The 26,537-nt window shown below is 40.4% G+C and overlaps 1 protein-coding gene across 20 annotated transcripts in view; it reads right to left on the bottom strand.

The window, feature by feature from the left end:
- The window catches only part of PTPRF (protein tyrosine phosphatase receptor type F), a 653,187-nt gene extending 632,377 nt beyond the window's left edge, over positions 1 to 20,810 (bottom strand). For 14 of the 20 annotated variants that reach the window (XM_078392785.1, XM_078392784.1, XM_078392793.1 and 11 more), the window contains exon 1: positions 19,404 to 19,544. The gene's annotated coding sequence lies outside the window, so the exon portion shown is untranslated. Of the gene's footprint in view, positions 1 to 19,403; positions 19,545 to 20,155 lie in introns of those variants that run through there. The other 6 variants (XM_078392786.1, XM_078392790.1, XM_078392795.1 and 3 more) reach the window with 2 other exon arrangements.
- Positions 20,811 to 26,537: the final 5,727 nt, after the last annotated feature.

The following is a 26,537-nucleotide window of genomic DNA, read 5'->3' as shown; positions in this document are numbered from 1 at the left end:
TTACATATTTTACAAGAAGACTTTCTAAACAACATCTAAACTCACTGTTATGAATTCAAGCATGCACAATAGAAAACAAATACATAAGGAAATGAATATGCAAGAAATATATAGCAATATTTACAAGAAACATGAACAGCCATTCCTCATTTGCTAAAATATGGCAACAATTCAATGCCAGATTAAGACAATGAAGGTGTAATCCATAATTACAGAAGGTACAAGTATCTGTCTGCAGGTGGATTTGATTTAAATCAAACTGCTTTAAATCATGATTGGATTTTTTTGTGATTTACATTTTAAAAATGATTTTTTAAAATTTAAATGAAGATCTAAATCAATTTGATTTTTAAAAAACATTGATTTTTTTATCCACGTGTCTGTTTGTAAGATTAACAAACTTTTCAAACAAAGAAAACTATTGATTGTCTTAAGAATATTAAGTGGCTCTCAATTTCATTAACCATTTAACAAGAAAATAAGCAATATAGATCACAAAATGACAGCAAAAACAACAAACATTACAAACTATCAATTTGAAAAATAAGATGGTATGTCTTCGTTCTCCAAAGGTATTTATTCATTCTGTTTCTAGATTCATTGATACATCTTTCCCTCTCCTCACTGATTCTTCTTTATGACAGCTATTCCTTTACTTATCCATCAAACATTCCAAAGCCATTTCTCTTTGCTGTTCTCCTCTACCATTTCCAATTACAGCATGCATTAATATAGCTGACTTTTAAAAAATAAACATAATCATGAAAGGTGACCAACAACAAATCCAGTCTAGGCTCCACAAGTGAAAGCACAGTTTTAACACACCAATACTTATACCCAAAAGGGCCATACATTAGATAAGAAAACAACTGCAAAAGGTAACAACACTGGATGAAAAAGATGAGACTACAATAAGACCTTTGTTAGACCACAAAAATGTTACAAAACAGGAAAATGTTCCCATCATACCTAACAGAATTTTTCATCAGATAAACAAAGTAAAAAACATGGAAGTGACAGAACAAGCAAGAAGTTTTAAAAGTGGGTTGTATGTGATGCACACTGAATGAAGACTGCTGGAAAGGTGATGTGCACTTTGGGCTGGAATAAAAGCACTAGAGTGCGTTGTTAGAGCTTCTTCTCTCCATACAGAAAGTAGATCAAGACTCCCTATAAATCCATCCATTGCCTTCGCCAAAAAACACAGTTCTGTTTGCTGAGCCTCATGGTGCAGTGGTTAAACTTCAGTACTTCAGCCAAAACTCTGTTCATGACCCAGGTTCAATCCCAGGTAGCTGGCTCGAGGTTCACTCAGCCTGGCTTGAGGTTCACTCAGGGGGAGGGGCAATGTATAGTCTACATAACTGAATTGTAAATCACCCAGAGAGTGCCTTAAACACTATGGGGCAGTATAAAGCAGAACATTTTGTTTTGCTTTTAGAAAGCAAAGAAAGATACAGTTTTGATGTCAGCAAAACAGGAGATTAATTTTAGAAGTCCCACTAGGCTAAACATCTAGATAAAATGTGTCTCACTTGGTTAGATTCAGATGAACAGTTCTGCTAAAACTCAAATGTTTACCTTGTCTCTGTCTTATTTTTACAGTGATCCAAAAAGGAAAAAAAAGATACTCCACTGGTCACAGCTTTACAGTATTTCTATGTGTGAACCACGCTGCTACTTTTTCTTTCTTTCTTTGTGTGTGTGTGTGTGTGTGTGTTTGTTATTGTGAGTACTGGAAATTGTACTACCACCAGAAGCAGAAGCCTTTCCACAGTACTGCACTCCAATGAAGACTGTATCTCATCTAACCACAAGGTAGGGTTACCAATTTGATTTTCATATTTTTTAAATTTATGTACATGCACATGAACACTGCATTAGCCTCCCCCTTTTTTCAGCTTTTAAAGGTAAGCACCAGTAATGGAGATATCAAGAAATACACGGATTGGGTATGAAAAACAAAGTGTCATAAAGAGGATGAAAGCTTCATATCTATACTGTGAGAGTAATTTGCTGCAATATCAGGCACCTCCATTTAGCAGCTTATTTTAAATACAGTGGTGCCCCGCAATTCTAATGGCCAAAAATTGCTTTGCGATGATCGGTAAGCGTTTCACTTACCGATTTTCGCATAGCGATGTTTTTTAAACAACTGATTGGCGGTTCAAAAATGGCCGCCGGGTAAAGAAAATGGCTGTCCGCACTGTTTTCGCGCCCCTTCCTCACTTGCCGGGCAGCGAAAATGGCGTCCGCATGGAGGATTTCCTCATAACGGTGAGTTTTTTGCCCATAGGAACGCATTAAACGTGTTTTAATGCGTTCCTATGAGCTTTTTTGCCCCGCATAGCGACAAATCTACATAGCAATGATTTTTGCAGAACGGATTATCGTCACTATGCAGGGCACCACTCTATTCTCAAACTAAAAGCATAGCTGCATTTACTAAACCCATCTACTACATACAAGGCATAAATATGGGCATTTGTTCTTTCCTGCATATGCAGCAATACAACCCAGTAAAGCCAGAAAGAAATACAGGGATATTATAAGTATAAGGATTATAGTCGCTCAGGTCTCCAAGAAACAATGGGCATTTTTCCCCAGACATTTATGATTTTCATTTTAACCAAAGTTATGGAAAACAAAATCATGAGCCTTTTCAGTTCACTGAAACACTTGTTTCCATGGGTTTAATTCTCCTCAGTACCCAGCACGACAATAAAGTAATGGAAATCACCCAGGAACAAAATCAGAAAAGAAACAGAATTCAGGAAGTAAATAACTCAAAGAAGAAGAAAAAAAATACACAGTTAAAGATGATTAATAATGATAAAGGATAGTACTTATTTATTTATTTATTTATTTATTTATTTATTTATTTATTTCCCCACCTCTCTCCTTAAACAGACATCATTAAAAAACAATATTAAAGCTAAAAACAGTGAGTATATAAATACTAAAAAGTATCAAATACTATACAGAAACGATAAGCAACAAAAAACACACATTCAAAGCAGTAAGGTACAACCATCCACTAAAAACCCCCACTCGGGCAACCAGTCACTCAGGGAAAGCCTGTATGAAGAGGAAGGTACAACCATCCACTAAAAACCCCCACTCAGGCAACCAGTCACTCAGGGAAAGCCTGCCTGAAGAGGAAGGTACAACCATCCATTAAAAACCCCTACTCGGGCAACCAGTCACTCAGGGAAAGCCTGCCTGAAGAGGAAGGTCTTCACCTGATTGCAGAAGGGCAGTCAAGATGGGACCAGCCTAGCTTACTGTGGGAGAGCATTCCAAAGCCTGGGAGCAGCAAAAGAAAAGACCCGTTACTATGTCCCCACCAAGCACACATGTGAAAGTGGCAGGACTGAGAGAAAGGTCTCTCCTGATGATTGTAATACTCCAGCAGGCTCATAAAGGGAGATATAGCCCTTGAGCTAGCTTGGGCCCAAGTCATTTTGGGCTTTACAGGTTAGAACCAACACCTTGAATTCAGCCTGGAAACAGATCGGCAGCTAGTGGAACTGCTGTAACAGGGTTATGTGATCCCTGTAATCATTCCCAGTCAGCAATCAGATTTTATTTATTTTAAAATGAAATTTTTTAAAAATTGTTTCAAAACAGTTTATAAAAAATGCATAATTTCAAATGAAGCACAGAAGTGGGGGAGTAAAATGCATTAACAGATGCATGTATATACAGGTGACAATTTTCTGGATTGGAAGTACTGCATATACAGGTAAGATGATGTACTAAATTATAAATTAACTGTATAAAATAATTTATACATTACTTCATAAATGTCATGCCTCCAGTTTAGTGAGTATTCTAGGAGTAGCTTATTATGTGAAGTTGACAACATACTGTCCTGGCCTGAGAAGACTTTCATGAACTGGTCATCCATACATCACCAACGCCTTGAACACCCATACTCAGTTATACTTAGGACTTCTTCACCGTACTTGAGGATATGTGTATATTTCCTTGTGTATCTTTCCTTGTGCTAAATTGTGCTATGCTGGATCTATATCAACCATCCAGACAATAAATCCTTTAAGGTACCACTGGCTTTCTCTCTTCATAGAATTAAAAAAAAAAGTTCACTAATGTTCAGGCTAATCCAAAACGGACCATTAACGTACACAAACAGAACATAATATAAAGTTCTACAGAAAGGAACAACCATTCTATTTTGAAGTCAAAGACAAATGTAGAAAAGCATTTGATAAATGTTAATATGTAGCCGGCTCAAGGTTGACTCAGCCTTCCATCCTTCCGAGGTCGGTAAAATGAGTACCCAGCTTGCTGGGGGGGGCAATGTGTAGCCTGTATAATTAAAAACATTGTAAACCGCCCGGAGAGTGCTTGTAGCGCTATGGGGTGGTATATAAGTCCAATAAATAAAATAAAATAATAAACACAATGGTTAGAAGTATTTTAAATACACAGTGATTCGGCACAAAGCATGTTACTTGAGAAAGATGAGTCAACTATATGAACTTATTTTCATGTTTGTGTATTGTCTACGGCTCTACATTTTATCAATTACACTGCTTGCATTTTGCCATTGTTGATCAATAAAAAGTCAAGCATTTCTTGTTATTTGTTTATCTGTAGACTGAGTAAATTTTACAAACTCCAAATGATTTCTTTCTAAGGTGAAAGAAGAGTACATTGCTATTGTTTTTAGCATCTTTATGTGCGGTGGAAAGCAGTTTCTAAATGGAAGCTTTATTGGCCACCAACATCCCCATATAATTCCATGTTTTATACAGTACTTCACTTAGTGGTTATTTCCAAAAGTGCTGCAGTTATTTTGAGAGGTTTTCTTGGGGCTCTATTCTGTCCCTTATTCTCTTTAACCATCTACATAAAACTAAGTTCTGTGTCATGAATATGGGAGACAAGACACCTATACTTTCTTTCATCAAATCCAGGTGAAACCATATGAATAGGGCCAGTGACAAGAATATGTAACAAAATAAAGTCCAATACAGATAAAACACTGATACTATTGGTGTGTAGCTCATCTGCCCTTCAGCCTGCTTTTGGTTGGTTCCCACTCCTCCAAACACCAGATCTGCACTCCAGAGACACTGCTAGATCCAGCCTTGGCTTCATATCTGGTTTGTTTCTTCCCACATGAGCCTTCTCAAGGACTGAGCTCTGCTCAGTAGCCCTTTTCTTGAGCCTCACTGCAATTACTGAAGAGCTTGTCATGGTGCTATTGCTCAGAAATTTTCTTCCAGAGCTTGTTTCTTTTTCAGAACCAGGTGTAAACCTTTCATTTCCCCAGCCATTCACATCTGTAATTTTAATTTTGCTTTTATCTCATTATGCTGTTACAGCATTTGGTAGAATTATTGTCATCGGTTTTATGTAACTGCTGTTTTTAACTTTATTTTAACTTAATTGCTGTTCTTAACTTTGCTCTGTAATCCACTCTTGGAATCTTTGTATCAAGGAGGAGAATATTAAATATTGTCACTCACAAATAAAAAAATTAACTCTTGAAAGAAACTTTAGGGGCCATAAAACGCGGGAAAGGGAGAACTAGAAGAAGGGGAGGGAACTAAATATACTAAACAGTTTTTCTCCGTAGTAAATGGGGAAGAAATATGAACGGTTAGATGAGCAGCACAGGGGAAAAAATCTAACGTGCTCTGAGGATTCCAACTCCCGCGCGAGAGAGCTCCAGAAGGAGAGACCTCTCGCTGCAGCGGAAAAAATGGAACTGAGGTATAGTTGCGATGGGCGGACCACATGGGCTGCAGGGAGAGGTGGCAGTCCTAGCCCTTTTTTTCTAAGCTCCAGAATATTCCAAGGCCTCTGTGCATGCGCAGACTAAACCCACAAAGAATAAAAAAAATTATCAGTTCTGGGCAACAGCTACATGGGAGTTGACTTGGACATTTAGGAGGTACGCTTATATTTTCAATCTGTATCCCAATTTAGCCCTGTAAGCAGTACATGGAGATGTATTACTGTTTGTTAACTCTTTCCCAGACCTGATGAAAAATCTAAGCATTTCCTGGAAAAGTGTACATTTGGTTTTTTGGCTAATTTTAGAGAGCTTGTGGTGGCAAGGGAGAAACAACAACCAGTCTGAGTTCATTCTTTCATAAAGAATACACGTACACATGTATTGACATCAACCATAAGCCTTAATGGGTAAGTTACAAACCTCACAAGTTTCATTATTCCCACCATTAGTCCCCTAGAAACATTTAAAAGAATAATTCCCATCCTCAGCTATATATATCTGATTGTGAAATGCTGTTAAACTTTTGGGTCAGAGTAAATAGAAGAGTAGCTGGTGAGAAGACTGGATTATCGAGTAAATGACAATATACTGCTTGTGGGTTAATATGACTCAGTGGAGTGCAAGCTTTCTGGAAAGTTCCCCATACATATAAACTGAAGAAGAAGAAACCTGTATTTCCTCTACCCAAACATTTTGTGCTGCCCTTACACACTATGCTACAATTTATACTATATTTGCTTGTTCAATAATCTGTAGGAAAGTGAAAGGCTTCGCTTGCTTGTTTATAATCTGGTGGGGGGGAAAGAGGGGGTTTAGTTCCAACAGTGGTAAGGGTAATAAGCAAGCTAGAGAGGCTTCCTCTTTTCTTGGACACATACCTTAATATGGTGAGGAGGTTTGTTCATATCTGCGAAGCTGAAAGCAATGCTATCCAGAGGTTTGACTCCATTATGAGCATAGACTTCTAGAAGGGCCACCAGAATGTTTACAGTTGAGGCTCCAGACTAAGATGTATCCACCCTCTTCAAGAGAAACAAACAAATGAGCAAGAGAGAAGGGATAATTCCAATTGTGATGTGGGCAGAAAAAATTATAGAGGGCAGTTACGGGGCAACAGTGGTAAATGATGTTGGTGGAGAATCTTTCAGGCAATTGATTGACACTCAACCTAACTCGTGCTAGTACCGTGCAAGTAAACCACTGCTGATGAGACAGGCCAAAATGAAGCAAGAGATAGTGCTGGAAGATGAAATGAGACTCCCTGATTGGAAAGCACTCAATCAGCTACTTGGGAAGAACAAAGGACAAGTATCAATAGCACTATTGCCAATGATGCAACTAGATTAAAGTCAAAAGAACGTCTAAAGGTGCCGTGTACAGAGGTGAAAGGAAAGTCTGATAGTGCACAACACATTCAACTGGAACAGGTAATGTGACAAGTATAAATCAAGATAAACTGGAAGCCATAAAGCAAGAAATGGAATATTTAAACATTGCAGTGTTTGGTGTCACTGAACTAAAGTGGATTGGAATAGGACATTTTCAGCTAGATAGCCATGAAGAGTCTTACTCTGGAAACTACAAATTCAGAAGAAAGAAGTGGCTCTGAGGCAGTATGTACGTAGCACAATCAGCTAGAGACTATAATGCAAAGTCTAACCTAATAATATCAATCAGACTATGTGGGAAAGCTATCAACAAAACCATCATTCAAATCTATGCTCCAACTACAGATGCTGAAGAATACAAAATTCAAAGTAAGCATCCAGGAGAAAATTGATTCCCACACCAAAACAAGACATACTTCTTATTGTAGGTGACTGGAATGCAAAAGTAGGGAACAAAGTATAACCAAATGTTGTTGGAAAATTTAGCCTGGGGTAAGAAATGAGGTGGAATAATCTGTGAAGTCTACAATCTGTTTATCACAAACACATGTTTCAAGCAACCAGACAACTGTATGTGTGGACATTACCAGATGGCCAATATAAAAATCAAATAGAGCACACAACTGTGAGTAGGAGATAGAAAAACTGTATTCCCTCTGCCAAAATAAGACCAGACACAGATTGTGACATCAAGATCATATTGCGAATATCTAGTGGCTACAGGAGCACACCAAAGAATTTCAGAAAATCAGTCAATGCTTTATAGACTACAAGAAAGCCTTTAACTATGTGGATCACGAGAAGCTATGGATTGTTCTGAAAGAAGTTTGACTCAGCACTTGATTGTTCTCATGTCTAACCTATACAGTGGTGCCTCAACTTATGAATGTCCCTTCTTATGACCATTTCAAGTTACGACCAGCTCCGGCCACAAAATTTTGCTTCTACTTGCGACCGGAGCTTCCACTTACGAACATTTGAGATGCGTCTTGGGGGAATCTGTTTTTTGTTTCCCCCATTTCCAATGGGTCTTGGGGGGGGTTGGTTGCTTCGGGTTTTTTTTTTCCATTTCCGATGGGTCTTGAGGGGGTTGTTTTTTGGCTTCCCCCCATTTCCGATGGGTCTTGGGGGGTTTGGTGGCTTTGGGGGTTTTTCCCCATTTCCAATGGGTCCTGCATGCTTCCCTTGCTTTTTCTTTTGTTTTCTTTGCATTTCCGACCTGCCCCCTTTGTTCTCTGTGCATTTCAGATCTGCTCCATTTGTTTTCTGTGCATTTCCAATGTGTCTTGCATGCTTGACTGCTTTTCTTTCCCCCCCTTCGTCCGGAAGGGATTAATCACATTTCCAATGAGTCTTGCAGTGATTTTTTTAGAGGTTTTTTTCCTTTGGCCACAACGGATTAACTGCATTTCAGTGTATTCCTATGGGAAATAGTGCTTCGACTTACGACCATTTCAAGTTACGTCCATCTTCTGGAACAGATTATAGTCGTAAGTGGAGGCTCCACTGTATTGTGTACAAGAAGCTAAAGCAAATTCAAAGCAATAAGGTACAACAATCCATTTAAAAACTTGACCGTTGACAATTAAGAAATTGAAATTGTTAAAGATTTTGTATACCTTGATTCACTCCTCAATCCAAAGACTGCAGCCAAGAAATCAGAAGAAGACTGAGACTCCGAATGGCAGTAATGAAAGAATTAGAAAATATCAAGTGTAAAGATGTATTACTGGAGGCCAAGGCCAAGATCATTCACATCTTGTATTCTCAAACACCATGAACAGCTATGAAAGCTGGACAGTGAAGAAGGCTGACAGGAAAAAATATTCATTTGAAATATGGTGCTGGAGGAGAGCTTTACAGACACCTTGGCCCAGAGCAAATAAAGCTTAAACAGTCTCTGGAGGCAAAAATGACAAAACGGCCCATCATACTTTGGGTACATCATGAGAAGGCAAAATTCTCTGGAAAAGACAATAGTACTAAGAAATGTTAATGGCAACAGGAAAAAAGAAGACCGTATATGAGATGGATTGACTCCATACAATAAGCCACAACCTTGAGTCTACAAGAGTTGAGCTGCCCTTTTGCGAATAGGACATTTTGGAAATCACTAATTCATAGGGTCACTGTAGTTCAGAGGTGACTTGATAACACGTAACAATAGAGGGGCTTCAAAGATTGGTGTACCTTTAATTCCACCATATGTGAGAAGTTAGCAAGCATAACAGACAGTGCCCTGTATCAGCCTACCCCAAGCTGATGCCTTCCAGGTACACTGCCACAATATGTCATGCTCACTGGTGATGACAGAAGATGTAGTTTAACACAGAAGGTATCTGACTGGACGACACAATGCAGGTGAATCTGCATTAGCAACCATGGTTAATTTTCTAAACAAGTCTTCCTATTACTCAGGGTAATATCTTTACTAGAACACTAAAATATTAAACACAGGTGAGTTTTCAACTATAACAGGTCTCTTCCTCATTTTGGCACTGCAGAGCTTGAGAGAATGTGGGAGAGGACAGAACACCCAAAAATTATACTGGCCAGCTATTGCAGTGTAGGGATCTAATGTCCCATGATGGAGAATGCAAGTGTGTATTTCATCAGACAAAGGCATCAGGTGTTTCACTTCAGATATATCAGATATACTTATTTCCCCATCTTTGTAACCAAAGGTTGCCAATCGGCTGGGATGTTCTCCCACTATCTGGTATCAGGACACAGAACCGTTGGGGAGTTCAGTGGTTTGGGTATCTCACTGCAGAGCCAGAGGTTGGGACTTTGATTCCCTGCTGTGCCTCCTTGACAGGGACTGGACTCAATCGTCCACAGGGTCCCTTCCAGCTCTGCAGTTCTAAGATGATATACGGTACAGTAGCTCCTCTTTGGCTGGGAGTAAAGATACAGAGATATGGCAACTCCCATATCAAAAGAGTTGGAAACTTAAACTTAGCTCGCACAATAGGCAAAATATGTTGATTGGTATGTATTTAGCATTACAAGAAGATTGGTGTGTGTGTGTGTGTGTGTGTGTGTGTGTGTGTGTGTGTGTGTGTGTGTGTGTGTGTGTGTGTGTGTGAGTGAGTGAGTGAGTGAGAGAGAGAGAGAGAGAGAGAGAGAGAGAGAGAGAGAGAGAGAGAAAGAGAGAGAGAGAGAGAGAGAGATCCAATTGGAAAGATATGAAGAGATTTCTTGTATTTCCTTCTGCAGATCAGATCCATGTGTGGACCCTTTCACTTAATCTATATGTCACTCGTGTGTTAGAATTAAACATGTCACATACTGCAGATCACAATATGTTACTATCATATATGCATTTTATTGTTGTTTCTGCTTGTGAAGGCACTCCCTTCTCCAATACTATAAACAGACTTAACAAAGAGAATACAGTACAACACATTGTCATCTGTGTTATTCCTCTCAGGCAAATCAAAGCCCTGTTGTTCATTAATAATTACAGAACAAATGTGGAGGCACTTGTCTTCTCAAAAGCTGAGATGCACCATTCCTGCTAAATGACCCAACAGAAAAAAATCTATGTCCACATGCAGCAAGAACAGGAATTTACATATCCTTTCACCAGATTGCCAAAAGCAAGCTCTCCTCCCTCATGTTTTCCAGGAATTTAAGAGAGCACAGGGGCAGATATATTTCGCTTTACAGTATATTGACTTTACAGCTGCCATGAAGCAGCATGTGAGAGACCCAGGATTCCTCTCCAATTCCCCTGGAAGACACAGAAGACATGGAACAAAAGTGGGAACTTGTTTTACTGTGCACTTGAGATGAGTTAACAAAGAATACGAGTCCTTGCAATTTCTCCTTCATTTCCAAATACTCGTGAAAGAACAGGGAAAGGGCAAAAAAAGAAACAGGATTACAGTGCTGCTTGCAAACTTGTTCACCTTCCTTATAGCTTAGTTGTGGGAGTTCTTTCCACTTTTCCTTTGGTTACTGTTCCCTCACTACTCGTAACTCCCACTCTTCCATCTGGTTTGAAACTCAGCCCATCAGTTAAATTCCTTCCTACTTTCTCTCTGAACTTGCATCTGAAGATGGGTTCCTTTCCCCTATCCCTGCAGTAGAGACCTTTTTTAGATTATTGTACACTATAGGTTTCTAGAGGAATTTCTGTTGCTCTTCTTTCCTGCATAACTTCTTTGAAGGAAAGCAGCACAAACCACAGTGAGGAGATGCTGCTGCAGACATAAAGCCTCCTGGTGCACCTGCAACATGGTGCACCTGCTACACCAAGCTGAGCAGCAGTTCACAGCTTCTAAGTCTCTACCACTCAAGATTCTGTTTCAAGCGAAAGACTACAGGAACTGTCAACCTACTGCTGCGACCAAGGAAGAATGATATAAATCAAAGTATTGATCAAATAGGATTGTGTCTTTCCTCTCTGGAGGCAGAAAAACAAGAAGGCGGGGACTGGTTCAATTTTACCTCAAGAAGGGAGGGCCTACTTGAAACCAGAGATAATACCTGGCTAATGAGCTATATCAAACATTGAGGGCTCCTGAAGGAGGGTTTAACTGCACTGATAAAGGCACAGTTAATTTCCTGCTGAGCAGTGATCATTATTACCAAATAACCCCTATGATGTTCAATTACACAGGTGTTATTTGACAATATTGATGAACTCTAAAAATGGCTATACAGTCAACCCTCGACTTACAAAGTTAATCCGTTCCGGAAGGAAGTTTGTAAATCGAAACGTTCGTAACTCGAATCAGCATTTCCCGTAGGAATGCACTGAAAACCATTTAATCCGTTCCGGCTGTTTTTGGTTCTTAGCTTGAGGGGCAGTTTGTAAGTCGAAGCATTAGTTCCCATAGGAACTAATGCAAAGCCGGTTAATCAATTCTTACTACTAGGGGCAGAATTTTTTGTTTTTTTTTTTAAACCTAAGATGGCGTAGGTTAAAAAAAGGGCAGGAAACCACGGAGGGAACGAACAAACACTGTTTAAAAAGAACACTTTTTAAATCAAGCACCTTTTACACCAAAACAGGCACCTTTTCAACCAAGCACCTTTTAAATCAAAACAAGCAGCTTTTAAAGCAACCAAGCACGTTTTTACCCAAGCAGGTTTTAACTCAAACTGAGCTCCCTTTTAGCCAAGCACCATTTAACCCAAACAAAGCACCTTTTAAACTAAATTTTACATTTAAAAATGACAATACCAGGCAGTCCCAGGTCTCTCTTCCCACTCTCTAACTACTGGACGAGCGAAGAAGCAGACAAGCAGCCTCTTCGCTAACTGAAAGTTCAAATTTCCCGCTTTCCCTGCCTTCCCCGCACTTTTTTTTCAGTTTGTAACTCAACTCCAAGTTCGCAAGTCGAGTCCATATTTTCCTATCAGAGCAGTTCGTAAGTCAAAATGTTCATAACTAGGGCTGTTCGTAAGCCAAGGGTTGACTGTACTAAAACAAGGAGGCCATAAGAAATATTCCATGTAACAGGCCAGGCCACATAAACCACCTCTGGAAAACCATTCACCACAATCTCCTGAACCCTACAGAGGATCAATACTGCCATTTTCATCCAACAAGCTTTACTTTCTGAAATGTAATTCCTGCCTCTCCCACTCACTTTGCAGAAATACCAGGTATTTTACTCTGAAAGACTGTATCGATAGTGCTAGACTTTGAAGAGGGGGTAATGAATTCAAACCAGAAATTTATCCTGACAACCTTGGAATAGTAAGAAATTAGGATCACTCAAGCTAACCTACCTCACAGGGTTGTTGTAAGTTTTTGAAGAAAGATGAAAGAAGGCCATATAAACTTCCCTGAGTTCCCTGGAGAGGCCAGGATAACAAATAAATACTGTACCTAGTAATACACCTTGCCAACTCCCACTAGTAATAACAGAGAAAGAATAGTGTATACACAAACTCATATTCTTTTGTCTATACTGAAAACTACAAACACTTTTACATATACTGTACTAGACGTTTGCCAGGTATATTACACAAGCTCCTTAATCTGTTTTATTATTCAGTTTTGTTTTTCATAGTCAAGTCTAATAAAGTCAATGAAAGTTCCAATAAATCCCTATCATTCCTTTTCCTTCCAGTAACAGTAACGAATCCCATGGCATTTGAAGACTAGTGCCATAGTTCACTGGCAAAAACTCTGAAAATGAGCACCCTCTTTTTGTTGTCAATCCCACTTGCAAGTCATATTCATTGAAACTGAAATAAAATAAGCAACCTTCCTTTTTTCTGTAAATTGCAATTATTTCCCTCTCCTTATCACACAGTCAGTATTCAATTACTGTAATGTAATTTAGGAATTGCATCCACAGTGTGGAAAATATTCCAAACTGCAATAAGTATGACTTCATACTTATTTTAAACAATAAAAATAAAATGAATGATCTGATAAAAGCAAAAAAAAAGTGCTCAATAGGAAGACAAAACATCAACAATTGATGGCAAAGTACAGATAATGACCATAGAATCTACTGGACATGTTAAATATATATTTAGCTAGCCAACATTAAAACAGAAATAAATTTAGTACTTATTAAATAGTAGCTACACAACATTAAATATTTCAACCATATCATAGTATTTATATGAATACTTTCTTATAGGCGTTCTAACTTCATGTGTGCTATTTCAATAAAGACCAATTCATGTAATGACTTTCTTCCAGAAATAACACATTTCTGCAATTGTTTTTAGAGAGTCATGTGAATGGCACTATTAAATATGTTTAATGCATATTCAGCTACAGGCTTTGCTAATTCAGAATAATTTTGCTAGTTCCTTGTCATGGTCAGATCAGCACCTAATAAAATGTACTAACCTCTCAGTGGCCCTCCCCCCTCGCAGGGAGCAAGGACCTACTGTACTTTAATGGTCCACCTTCGAAGGCTACTGGATGCTGATTCAAGGCACTAAATCCAGACAACATTTGGTGGACTGTGTATAATGGGGGGGAAATAATAATAATAACAGTTTTATCTATCAGGGCAAAATGCTGATGTGCAGTGCTAATCCAACATAGAAATATTAGATGTTCCTTTTACAATCCAGGGTGAGAGAACCATATTGAAGTAATAGAATAATGTGACAGTTGAACTTGGGAGTTATACGCATCTGAATTGCACACTGCACAACTTCTGCAGAAATTTTCAGGAGAGGTAATATTGTCATAAGGATCCACAACACCGTCATTCCAAAGACGCAGGATATTCACAGGTATTTCCTCAAAACGTACATGAAAGATAACTTTCTGCAGCTGGTGTATCATTTACGACTAGAGTACAAAGATCGTTTTCTAGTTCTTTTGACACTGCACCTAAAGCACCAATTACAACTGAAGCAATTTTAGTGTTCTTTTCCCAAAACTGTTCAATCTCAATCTCTAAACCTTTGCATTTAAACATTTTTTCAGATTTTTCTCTTTAATTCTGGCACCTCCAGGTATTGCCACATCTACTATCCAGATTTGTTTCCTTTCAACAATCATCAAATCAGGTGTGTTGTGAGCCCAATGTTTATCAGTTTGAATCTATAAGCTGGGTTGCATACCAGGAACTAAGTAGTTTTAACTCTTGGCCTTTCCTGAAAAGCACTTTAGAAACAACTGTAAAATTGGTATGCAACAAGGTTTGTTCTTCATAATGCACTAGCAAGTTCAGAAAACTGCTGCTAAGTGATATTTAGCTGATCCTACAAATATGTGAAGGGCTTGTAAGTTTACAATCCTATTGCCATACAAAATGCACAACTCAACCTTTTCATAATCACACATGCCATACAGTATTATACAGAAGTATCAATTACAAACTATGCAGCTACAAACATGTTCATCACACTCTGTCAGAAGATCAACAAAAAACACAAAGCAAAGCAAAAGCAAAAAACCCACATTGTGACACCTTAAAGACTCACTGATATATTTTAATGTAAGCTTTAGCAGTTTATAAAGCTTTCTTATTATTGTATCTTTGAGGATCATCATAGAAGTAAGTTTCTACTCTGGGAACACCTGGCTATCACACTAATGCAGGGACAGAAAATAATGGAGTACCATACTTAAGGATGAATTAAGGCCAATACAGATAGCAGTAATATGATTGGTTAAAGAAGGAGCAAAAGTAATGAAAAAACTGATATGCATAATAGGCTAACACTAAAGCAACAACCTGCTTAGTTGTCAATAGGTCATTAGAAAACTTCATTTGCAGATTAAAGTATACAGATTCCAAATGTATGGAACTATATGACAAGTGTATTTATAGAAGGCCATAAACTCAGCAAAAATAATCTTCATTAGGCATTTCTCCTTTCACTCCAGTATTATGAGGACACAAAGACAAAAGCTTTTTTCCCCATCACACAAGCTTAGGTTTTTGTTCTTCCTCAGAGGTGCAAGCTCAGACAGCTGTCATTGTCAAAATGCGCTGATATTGGCCAGACCTTCTCATGAGCACCACCACAAGCAAATGAAGATGAAAATAACCCAAACACTCATCCAGTCAGTGTGAACCAAAGGCATGAATCCAGAAACGCTCCTACTTTGTTTTCTAAATATTTTGACATTTTCAGCAAAAGCAAAAATAGGGAAGCCATGGCTTCTTTTATTGTTTCTGCCAAGAGCCAACGTGCTATCACAAGGAAACACATAAAAAGCAAAAAGGGCAGATGGCAGTATTTATAACTAAGCTGATTTTTTAAAGTCTTCTAAAAAGGATGCACTAATTCTTCAGCCATAAGCTGTTTTATTGCTTTGCTAAGGAAGCTTTTCTAGAAATGGGATGAATGCAAAACAACACATCACCCCCAAAATTAGGGGATTACAGGTAACTCACCAGAAGCTCATATGTACTAAATTTATTGTAGCATGAGCTTTCATGGACTCAAATACACTGGCAGTGCTTTACCACTTATTTAGATTACAAGGCTGGCTGCTGCAGGCTGCATTTATTTCTTATTTACAGAGTTGAATTTTTTAAATCACACTCACAAATGTAGGTTTTCTTAGAACAGCCACTAAAACAATCACACCAGGGCAAGCAATAAACCAAAGATTAAAGTTCAGTGACAGGAACATAAAACTGACCACTGCAGGGTCAGGCATCAAGGTAATGAGTGCTATCAGCATGGTTTTTAAATGCAGTTTTTAAAATGAAGGTAGTCATCCTAGGACCTCTAGTGACAAGCAGGAGCGGCCTACAGTGTTGGCAATCTAAAACTGTCATGTAAGATTTTCTTTTGAAAGCTGAGCATATATGGTGATTAGCAGAAGCAAAATAAAATGACACTGCTCCTGACAAAGCCTAAGAGAAATTAACTGGAATTGCCTACAAAATCACTTATGCTCCTGCATTCTTATTTCTTTGAGTGAGACTTGAGCAGGAGACATTCCTGTTGGATTACGCCCTGTTTGCTCATTCCTTTTTTCCATTCTGCAGATTTGTAATTAGACACTCCTCTTTTCACTTGTGGTGAGCAAAAACTGCCTCCAGGAAACCAAGCAAGCTCTTTAAAGTTATATAGGAAACACAGAGACAGCCCTTGGCAAAGCCACCAAAATTCACCATGGTTAATACTGAGCTAAGCTCTGAAGTCAGTGAATGGAGGTATTAATCTCCCTTTCAGAGGTAGGGAGCAGCCGTGTGGAAGCAATGCATTAATATCCATTCTTGTCCCTCCCTGTCTTCTAAAAGCATGGTAGGACAGGATGAGGGTGGTACAAGAGAAGAGAAAGCACGAATATATCAATGGACAAGAGGTTAAGAAGTTGAAGGGATGGCAGCTAACTAACTCATACAAGCTTGAGTCAACCATATTTCAAAACACCACAAAAATCAAAACAGCTAATTATTCAATCCTGATTGCATCACAATGCCTAGAACAAATCATTCTATAATTCAGTTCTGGATATGTCAAATGGCCATTGTGATAGATGGAATCATTATCACAGATCTTGACAGCATCTATGATAATGGAAATAGGTATGGGTCTTAAGTACAGATTGAAGCAATTGCTAAAGACCATCAGCCTTCATATATTTAAGTATGAACACGTTTCTCAGAATGGAGATTGTTTTAAGGGCTCAAGGCGTGCTTCTAAGAGCCAAAAATGTTTTATGGAAACAAGGGATATGGGGGGAGGGGAGTTCCATAAATTTATTTTTCTCTGTTGTACTAGTATTTCAGCCAGCTACATGGCCTTGCACAACAGTAAACTGTCATTCATGAATGGGATTTCACAGTTCAGATTCTTGCACAGCACATAAAGCTTTTTTTAAAAACTGGCAAGTGCAGCACTAAAAACATTGCTCTCATTCCTGATAATTCAGTAGTACAGCGATTTCAACAATCTGCCAGTCATTGCTTCAGTTAAAAAGAAACCAACAGGTTGAGTGGGAGCTGGCTGACAAAGTGCCTACACCATTTGCATTTTAAAAGGGTCCTTTTTCTTCTCTTCTAAAGTACTCCTGCCAGTCCAACAGGGGGCAAAAGTTTAAATCTTGCACACAAGAATATTAGAGAAAAACGAATTTACAGTAGCAGGGTATACTTTCACCATATTCCAAGGAAAAGTCTTCCACTATTTGCATTTTATATTACAGTATGGTTTAAAAAAAAAAGCAAGGTTGTTTTCTTTGAATGTGTTCAGTAATTTCATATTCACAGCCAAATACTATTTAATGTTATGGGGGGGGGGAAGAATCTGCTTGCATTGTTTCTGCCTATCAGTGTTATTCCAAGAGCAGAAACAAAACATGCAAAAGCTAAGAATTCATGGAGTTCACTGTAATTTTTAAACATCCCTTCCTCTGAAGAAAACTAAATGATAAACAGCAAAAATGTGTTTCAGGCAGTTTTCTAATTACCCCATATTTACCTTACAACACTAAGCCCAGACTTTGAACCAAGAAGGCACCTTTCTAAAGCTGTCTGGGAGTGCAAAACCACAAACCAGTCCAACCAATGGCAAGAAACCCATTGTTTCTCTCCCATTTCTTTCCATTAATCTGCAGTCAGAAAGAACAAAGCCAAAAGATAAAAAGCCCAACAGTCTTGGTTGTAGTTTGAAAGGAGGAAGCAGGAATTCTGAAAGCATCTGGTTTGAGGGCTGTTACTACATTGGTGTCACTGCTTCTCTTTCCAGACTGTATGGTACACCTGGGAGAAACCCAAAGATTTTGTTTCTAAACATTTGTCTGAAGGCAGAGAAGCAGGCAAAGCAACATTCCATACCCTGAAAGTCTTAGGTTGTAGGCACCACAGGTAAAGTCAGACTGATCATGTCTAAAAATATACAGTGAGACCAATTTTCTTCCAAGCACTACCAATGACTCTGGTGTATTACGTCTTCCAGTGGGAAGGGTCACCGGGCCACTTCCATTCATATGGAAAAATGAATTTTATCTTTCTGGGTTACAGGAATATTTGGAAACTTGATGCTTTCTTTTTTATTCTTTCAACGATTAGGGAAATCCTTGCTTTATTTTCAACACTCCTCAAGTGAACAATCAGGAAAAGAGGTCTCTACATTTTTTTAACTGCATTTTTATGAATATCTCCAACCAATGCCACCATTTCAGGCACATACAAAAATAGCGGGGGCTATGCCTGCCATAAGTACAAATTTGAAAGACAGGGAGAAAAAAAAATACACGTTATATCATGCAACAGTTCCAGAACAGGTATAGCCCATGTCTCCAAGTAATAACCTCAACCAAAAGCATACAAGAAGGGCTCAGCTCAGAAAAATGCAGACCAGATTCGGTGCATGTGCAGAGAAGGAGGAGGGGGAAACGACCCTCAGCTGGAATCCTAAACAAAAAAGAAATCGAGTGAGAATGGCGGCAGCAGGTAAGAGATGGACGGGCGGGCCGGATCCATCCCCTACCTGCATGCACCACTACTCAACATGACCCGGACTCGATCTGGTCCCAAAAGCTCGTTCTCTTTGAGGGAGAATGAGTTCCTCCGCGCTGAAGGGGAAGAAGGTTCTCAAGAGGACAAGGGGAAGGAGAGAGGCAGCATTTCTGCCCCAGGGAATAGATTGGGGTTGATTCCGCGGAAAGCGACGGTGCATTCAGATCAACTCGCCCTGGAGGAAAGCTGAAATCCGGCGGCGGGCAACTCTTGAGAGATTTTTTTTTTCCCCCTTGAATTTTTGTTTCACCAAAGGTGAAGACAAGCTGCACTCAACAGGCGGCGAGTGCTCAGCAAGACCACGAGAGACGCCAAGAAACTACTCACCACACGCGCCCGGGGCGCCGCCACCCGCATGCTGCCTTCCTCCGACCCGCCAACTAGCCGCTGGCGTCGGGCTCCGCCACCGTCGTTCTCTTTTTTTTCCCTCGTGTGACACGCACACACCGGCAGCTCCCAAAATCCCTCCGTTCCCTTTCCTCGCACACACACTACCTCGCTCGCTCGCTCTCTGGCTGGCTCGCTCGCTCGCGGGACCACGCAATCCGGGCGCGCGCGCGCGCCCTCCCGCCTGTAGAGCCGCCGGCGCAGCCAACCCGCCTCAGCAAGGCTCGCGCCGCGCGCGCCCAGCGACAGCCAGCCAACCAACCAGCCCGTCCGCGCGCCCGCCCGCCCGCCCGCAGAGCCCAGGAGTGCCTCCCGCCCACCCGCCCGCCTGCCCGCCTATAGCCACCTCCTTCGCGCGCGCGTCGCTAACCCTGCACCCCGTTCCTTGGGCTGGTGCTCCGCTTTCTCTTCCTTGCTCTGTTTCCCACCTACCCCCAACCCCACGGTCACACTGTGCGTTCCTCACCGCCTTCCCTGCCAGAAAAACCGCTCCATTCATCCAGAATCTCCCTTCGGATTCTGCACGCAGCCTTTCTTCGATGCCTACCACAGCTAACGCTGCTCGGCCAAAGAGTTGTGTGTCCCAGTGCTCCTCCGTATGCGGCTCTTTTTCACACATACATGCCGCCCCCCGGCGTACGTTCATGCATAGTGGCGGGGCAAAATCCGCGGGTACTTCACAGATCACTTACCTTTCAGGGTTGCGCCCCTTAGAATTGCCCCTTTTGCGCAGCAGTCTTGGGTTCGTTTTACTTGCGAGTAAGCCCCCTGAGAGAAGTAGGCATGGTTGTTGGGTAAACCTGCTTACGATAGTGTCGGGGACTGAGCTGGTCCACGCACACTCCGGGCTACACTTTTCGCGGTCCCTCCCCCGTTCATTACTCGGGTGCCTCCCTGCTTCGCCCTCTTCCACTCAATGCCTTCCACAGAATTGCCACCATTAAAACCGACAGCAGCTCGCCTCCTCTCCGGATTTCCCTCACCGCTCAGTGTCTCTCCCTTTCCCGTGCACCACCCCCACTCCAGTTCACACAAACACACACCCGACTGTTCCACATTTCAGCTCTCCCGTTTTATTTGTTCATTGTGTGGAGTCGTTTCTCTCCCGGGAAGTCCCCTTTCTGGCCCCTTGGTCCGTCTAGAGCTGTCGGAGGGAGGCTATTTACACTAGGGGGGCAGCTATCACACACCGCTGCCAGCAGACGGTTTACACAGGTAAACTCTCCTGCTCACTCGCAAACGCGCGGTCTCGACTCTCTTTTCCAGCAGTTACTCGCCCTTCCACTGAGTCATGTCCTTTTCCTCAGGAATAGGTGTGAACTGCTTCGGGGCCCCGGGGCTAAAGGTGAACTAATCTGTAAGAGGAATCAGTCAAACATCCAGCACCACCTTTCCCGGAGCGAGGGCTCCGCCTCCTCCTTCACAAGACCAGCTGGAGGTGGGGCTGCTTTTTCACTGGCTGGTGCCTGAACTCTGCGGGCTCCGCCTGCAGTCGCCCTCGCCTGCATAGCCAGGTAACAAAGCAGGTAAGGCCAACCACTTTCTTTGTTGAGGTTTCTGGAAAGCAAGGAGGGAGTTTCCCTGAAAACGTTCCCACCATATCAGCGTCTTCTCAGTGCTGCGCCCTCACACACACATCATTTTGTGCTGTGCAAATAAATAATTAAACCATCCATCACTAATCAAAATTGCACTGTTGTACATTTTAAACAAGTCTTTAAAATCTAAGGTTCTTTCAACTGTGTTATACATGTTTCTGCTTGTTGGGGCAAGTCTTGCCTTGGAGCCAAGAGTTATTGGCAAGCGTACACTTGGAGATCCACATCTTAACTGCCTTTGAAATCAAAGAGTTGGAAAGAAGAAGGAAGGAAAGCTGGATGGAGATAAGCACAAAAGCAACAGAATATGAGGAGTCTCTGGAAACTACAAAGCCTTTCTATTGTTCCAACGTGCTGATAGGTACTTACGTAGCCACACTATCAGTGTAGCTTAGCTGGTTTCATTTGGTTCACTGGTGCAAAAGTCAAAAGCAGAAAAACACAGGCATGTCCACAACATCCATGATATCAACAAATCTCACAAATCACTTATGGATACAGTAGCAATCTCCCTCTCACACACAATGAATGTTCAAGATTCATGCACCTGATGTCTCAATGTTGATAAAAAGAGGCAATGCCACACACCCAGCATAAAAATACATGCAGGCTCTAAGCTGTTCATCCATTAAAGCTATAAAAGTGGTACACTTTGGGAAGAACAGGCACTGGCCAGAGAGAAGCAAACTACAGCAGTCATGAGACAAACTACAAGGAGCCCCAGCCAACTGTCACAGTTACATGCACACACTTCTGGGAACCAGCAGAGAAATGACACACATTTCTCTGTAGGGAGACTGAGGGATTCTTCTATTAGATTGGAAGAAGGTAAGGAATAGAGGCAAAATCAAAGAAGCAAACACTAGCTTCTTGAGACTGAAAAAGCCAAGATGGACACTTGGACATCCGTGGTGCTGGTGATAGTGGACTGCTGTTATGGAATATGGACTTTCCATGGGCATTTAGTTTGAAAGTACAAATACCACTCTTTTGAACAGAAGGCTTGGCTAGATAAACATTTAGTCTAATCTAGTGTGGCTTGTATGATCTTACCTAAATGTGGAGGTTAGAAAAGGGGAGAGACTTTTCATGTATGGTAGAGATATTATATTTCTTGAAAACATAAAGCCATGAGGGGAAAAAACTCCCATCTCTAATACACTTAACACACACACATACACACAGAAAATTGTTTCCTCGGCCCCTCCATGGAGTCAAGAAAGTGTTTAATTTTTCAATATCCTGAAGTGGCTCTGTGCTTAAGCCAGTTCACAATACTGGCAAACTGACAGCAGGTTGGTGTGAACCAAATGGAGTTGCTTGAGGTTCATATATCGTTTGGGTGCAAAGGTCACACCAAATGGCATACCAAACCTCCTAGCATCCCTATTTAGCCTGCTCCTGCCTGCTGCAGCCAAGCCATGTAGGCAAGCCCACTGTTACATATAAATTTTCATACTATACATTTCTTGGCATTCTAAGTGAGTAAAACCTTATCTTAAAAGTATTTAACACATTCCAAAAGAGAAAATATTTAATCTGTGTTTTTTCCCCTACATTCCCCAATGTCCCTAGATTTTTTTCCCATTCCACTCAAAGACATGAAAAAAAAATATTCTTTCTTTGACTTGCCTTCATGCTTTGTCCTTGCATTTCTAGTTATAGGGGTGCCCATGTAGCTGTTATGTGTTTGGGTTCTGGGACAGGATGAATGTTAGCAAAGTATGAGGGCAGGATTTTTCTATGAAGTTTTCTCCATTTACTGTATGTGCCATGAGCCCTGTCTCCATAATTTTCATCACCTCAAGTTCCTCTTCATGTGCAACATGGAGCCAGAGAAGATATGGCTTCATAGAACATATTCTGTCATTTCAGTTCTAATCTAGCTTTCTGGGAGGTTTGGTGGGGATACAGGAGAAGATATTCTCTGTCGCTGCCCCCAAGCCATGGAACTCCCTCCCACAGAAAGCCAGCCAGCGTGACCCCATCTTTGTTGTCCTTCCACAAGCAGGCAAAGACCCTTCTTTACAGGCATGCTTTCCTTTAGTAATCTGTTATCTAAGAGAGTTTTTTAAAGGATTCTTTGTGCTTCTGTTGTTTTTAATGTGTTTCTACTACTGTTTTTACCTACTAGTTTTACTATTATATTTGTTTAATTCTTTTTAAACACTGTAATAATTTATTGTTTTTAGTTGTTAATATTTTTTTAATACTGTAAGCTACTGGGTTCTTTTTAGAAGAAAAGTGGGATATAAAGATTTTAAATAAATAAATTACAGCTACAATCTTGCAATCCTAATTGTATTTACCTGGGCATGAGTTCTATGAATTCAGCCACTTGCTTCTAAGCAGACCATTGTGCCATAAGTTTGTTTTCTTCATTTTCACCCTGGATTGTATGCAAACATTTCTCAAAGGACCCTTGTCTACACATCAGCTATCCCATTTTGTCCATCCCTGCACTCTGACTAGAATATCTGTGAATCACATCTCTTTTCAATTTAACGCAGGCTGTGTTTTGAACGCCTGACATTTAGCAATGATGCTAAGTAGTCCGGGGTCTGATATGCGAATGGGAGACCAAACATGCACTGCCTTGAATTTTATGCTAGTAGAAGAGTGGTATATAAATGTAATATAAAGGTATAGTTTCATGTAAGACCCATTGGAACATTAAGTTCTTTCATCAAAAATTAAATATCAAATATTTGTGCTGTGGAAAAAAGAGTTAGTGTGCCTGCCAATTTTGATAGCTCTTTTTTCTTTTTCAACATCCTTCTATTGTTTGTCTAGTGTGATGTGTGTGTTGGAATAGTAAAGTACTGTTTTTCTTTGCAGTGTCTCTACACATTCATTATCTTTGTCCTTCCTCAGCAGTCTGTTATTAAAGGCTAGAGACTTCTGATCTTTCCAGACCCCCCTTCCATAGAATTTGTGCCATACGCAACATTTAGATATTGTCTTTGTGATGTGTATTATCCGGTTATTTTAAGGGGGAGATTTGAAGAGTATTCACGTTTTTGAAACATCATCAATTTTTATTGTGAAATTGTGACATTAGTATAGACTGTATAAAGTTGCAAACAGGATGAGAGCCAGCCTTTGAAAGGTCTTATCAGTGAGGACTAGTACTGATTATGTGTGGATGGATGGAAAATCAGTCATTTGTAGGGTAAATAATTCTGGTTTTGTTTCCTTCCTTCTGCATAACCATTTCAATGACAGTGCAGTATAGCTCTATAATACTTAATTGGAGAATGGTTCTTTATGTGAATTCACCAAGGTTCCATGCAGTCATATCTTTGTGGGGGTGGGGAGGTATGACTTCTACCATCTTTCTAGCCATAGAGCAGGGCACCAGCCCTAATTACTCAGCCTCCGCTGAGGTCTATATACCTTACTTCCCCAACTCAGGAACATATGACTTCACATAAGATTAGTTCGTTTAGAAGGTAATTCTTTCACACATGTACCTTCCAGAACAGAACTTGAGTGTTCAGAACTTAGTGTTCTATAGTGATGCAGATAGTAGGAATCAATGTACGTTTGCTGACACTGAACATACCACTTCTTAAATAACCACTGTTATATGCCCACAAAATATAGAGAAGGCCACAGCTTTCCCTCCGAAGTTTGGTATTTCTACACTAACAGCACAATCCAGGTTGAAACAGTAGGAGTCAGCAGAACATCCATTCTGAAACCAGTCATGAGAGGCAGTAGTTTCAACTGTTGGGGATGTGACTTTTCATGTGCCAATTTCGCAACATAGTTGAAAACTCCTTCCCTTTCATTGTCCCCACACCTGCCTTCAGGAGCCTGATGAGTCTCTTGGTGAGGATTCAGTTAGCTCCTATACAAACATCAGCTGCTGCTTTGTTATTTATGTCAGAAGCAATCCAACAGTGCTTCCATAGTGGAAGGATCAACCAAAAGGGCACTGTTGTTGTCCAAAAGATGTCCAAATGTGTGCACAAGTTCTCACATTATTCAGAAAGGCTTCTTCTGTTTCCCTTAACTCTAGCTAAGACTGCTTCATCTCTCCTTCTTTTCTGTGGGAAAAGAGGAAGAGCAAAGCTGGGTCCATAGCCAAAGCACTGAGAGAAGAAACTCAAGTCAGTTGTTCAGCCACAGATCTGGTGATGTTGGGCATGGTCATCCCCTCTAACATCATCTGTCTCACAGAAGAATGAGGGGAGGAAGGACATCTGCACAAACCCCATTATGCTTCTACAGCCCTCTATGCGAGATTAAAGGGTGCTACGGACACGGAAAGGATGGCATCAGCAGGTCTCATATGCTCTTTGGCCCTAGAATTTTTGTTTGAGAAGATCTCCTCCCCTGGACCTGAGGCAGATATGAAAACTGCTAAATTCCATAGGTTCCCAAAGTGGTCTATATGGACCCCCAGGGGTCGATTTTGACTTGCTGGGGGTCCACATCAGAGAGAGAGAAAATGGGGATGCATGAGATGTAAATGGGGGTCTACATGAGCAGATCCCATTAGGCAGATCGTAATAAATATTTAGGCAATCCGTAATTACACCAAACACAGATTCTGTGTACATAATAATTCATAATATTATTTAATTAGGTACTATGTACTATCTGTATTGTGGTGTGCTACATTCGTGTGTAAGTTCATAAAATTACTGGTAAAACTTTATGGCAAATGTTGGTGTGTTGTAAATGGGATCGACGACATTTTGTCATTTCTCATTACTGAGCTATATGGGCACACACATAGGTAGGCAGGGGGTCTATGGAAAACAAATAAGTCGGCAAGTGGTCTACGAGGCAAAAAAAGTTTGGGAACCTATGCGCTAAACAAACAGTAAACTCCAGCTGGGGAGCAGAAGGAAGTTATAGTAGTCACTTTCTACCTTAATATGTTTCTGAGTATAAGGAATGTATAGTTCTCCATATTTTATAAAGTCATTTCTGGCACATACAGTTGGGAAAAGAACTCACCTGCTGTGTAAAGTGGCTTTGAGATGCAACTGTTTATATTTTATACCAATTATGCCTACTGTATTTTTTAACCAGCTGCCAATCCTTTTCATAATATCTTATGTTTTTATATATATCTGAAGCCTTTGATAAGAGGTTTTGTTAAGAGTACTTTGAAATCCAGATGCATTGTTTGAACTGGATCATATTTTATCTGCAGACGAATGAATTTTATTTGTTTGTAACAAATGGCAATTCCTGAGATTTATTTATTAGGCAAAATCCTGATGTATAACTTTAAACTTGGTGCAGCTCAGATCAGGCACCAGAAACATATGATTTACATGAATTAAAGCTTTCTACTGCCATGTTTTGGGCTCCTTTTAGCTCTGGAGCAAAAGCTTCTCCAGAGAAGCTTTTAGCTCTGGAGAAGCTTCCTCGGGATGGGGAAGGAAAGCCTTTAAAGTTTTTTTCAAAATCACAGCAGAATCACTATCACTGAGATCACCAATCTGGCAGCAGTTTT

This window comes from Pogona vitticeps, chromosome 4, assembly GCF_051106095.1.
Source record: "Pogona vitticeps strain Pit_001003342236 chromosome 4, PviZW2.1, whole genome shotgun sequence".
Taxonomy (NCBI): domain Eukaryota; kingdom Metazoa; phylum Chordata; class Lepidosauria; order Squamata; family Agamidae; genus Pogona; species Pogona vitticeps.
This window is presented reverse-complemented; position numbering and strand designations above follow the sequence as displayed.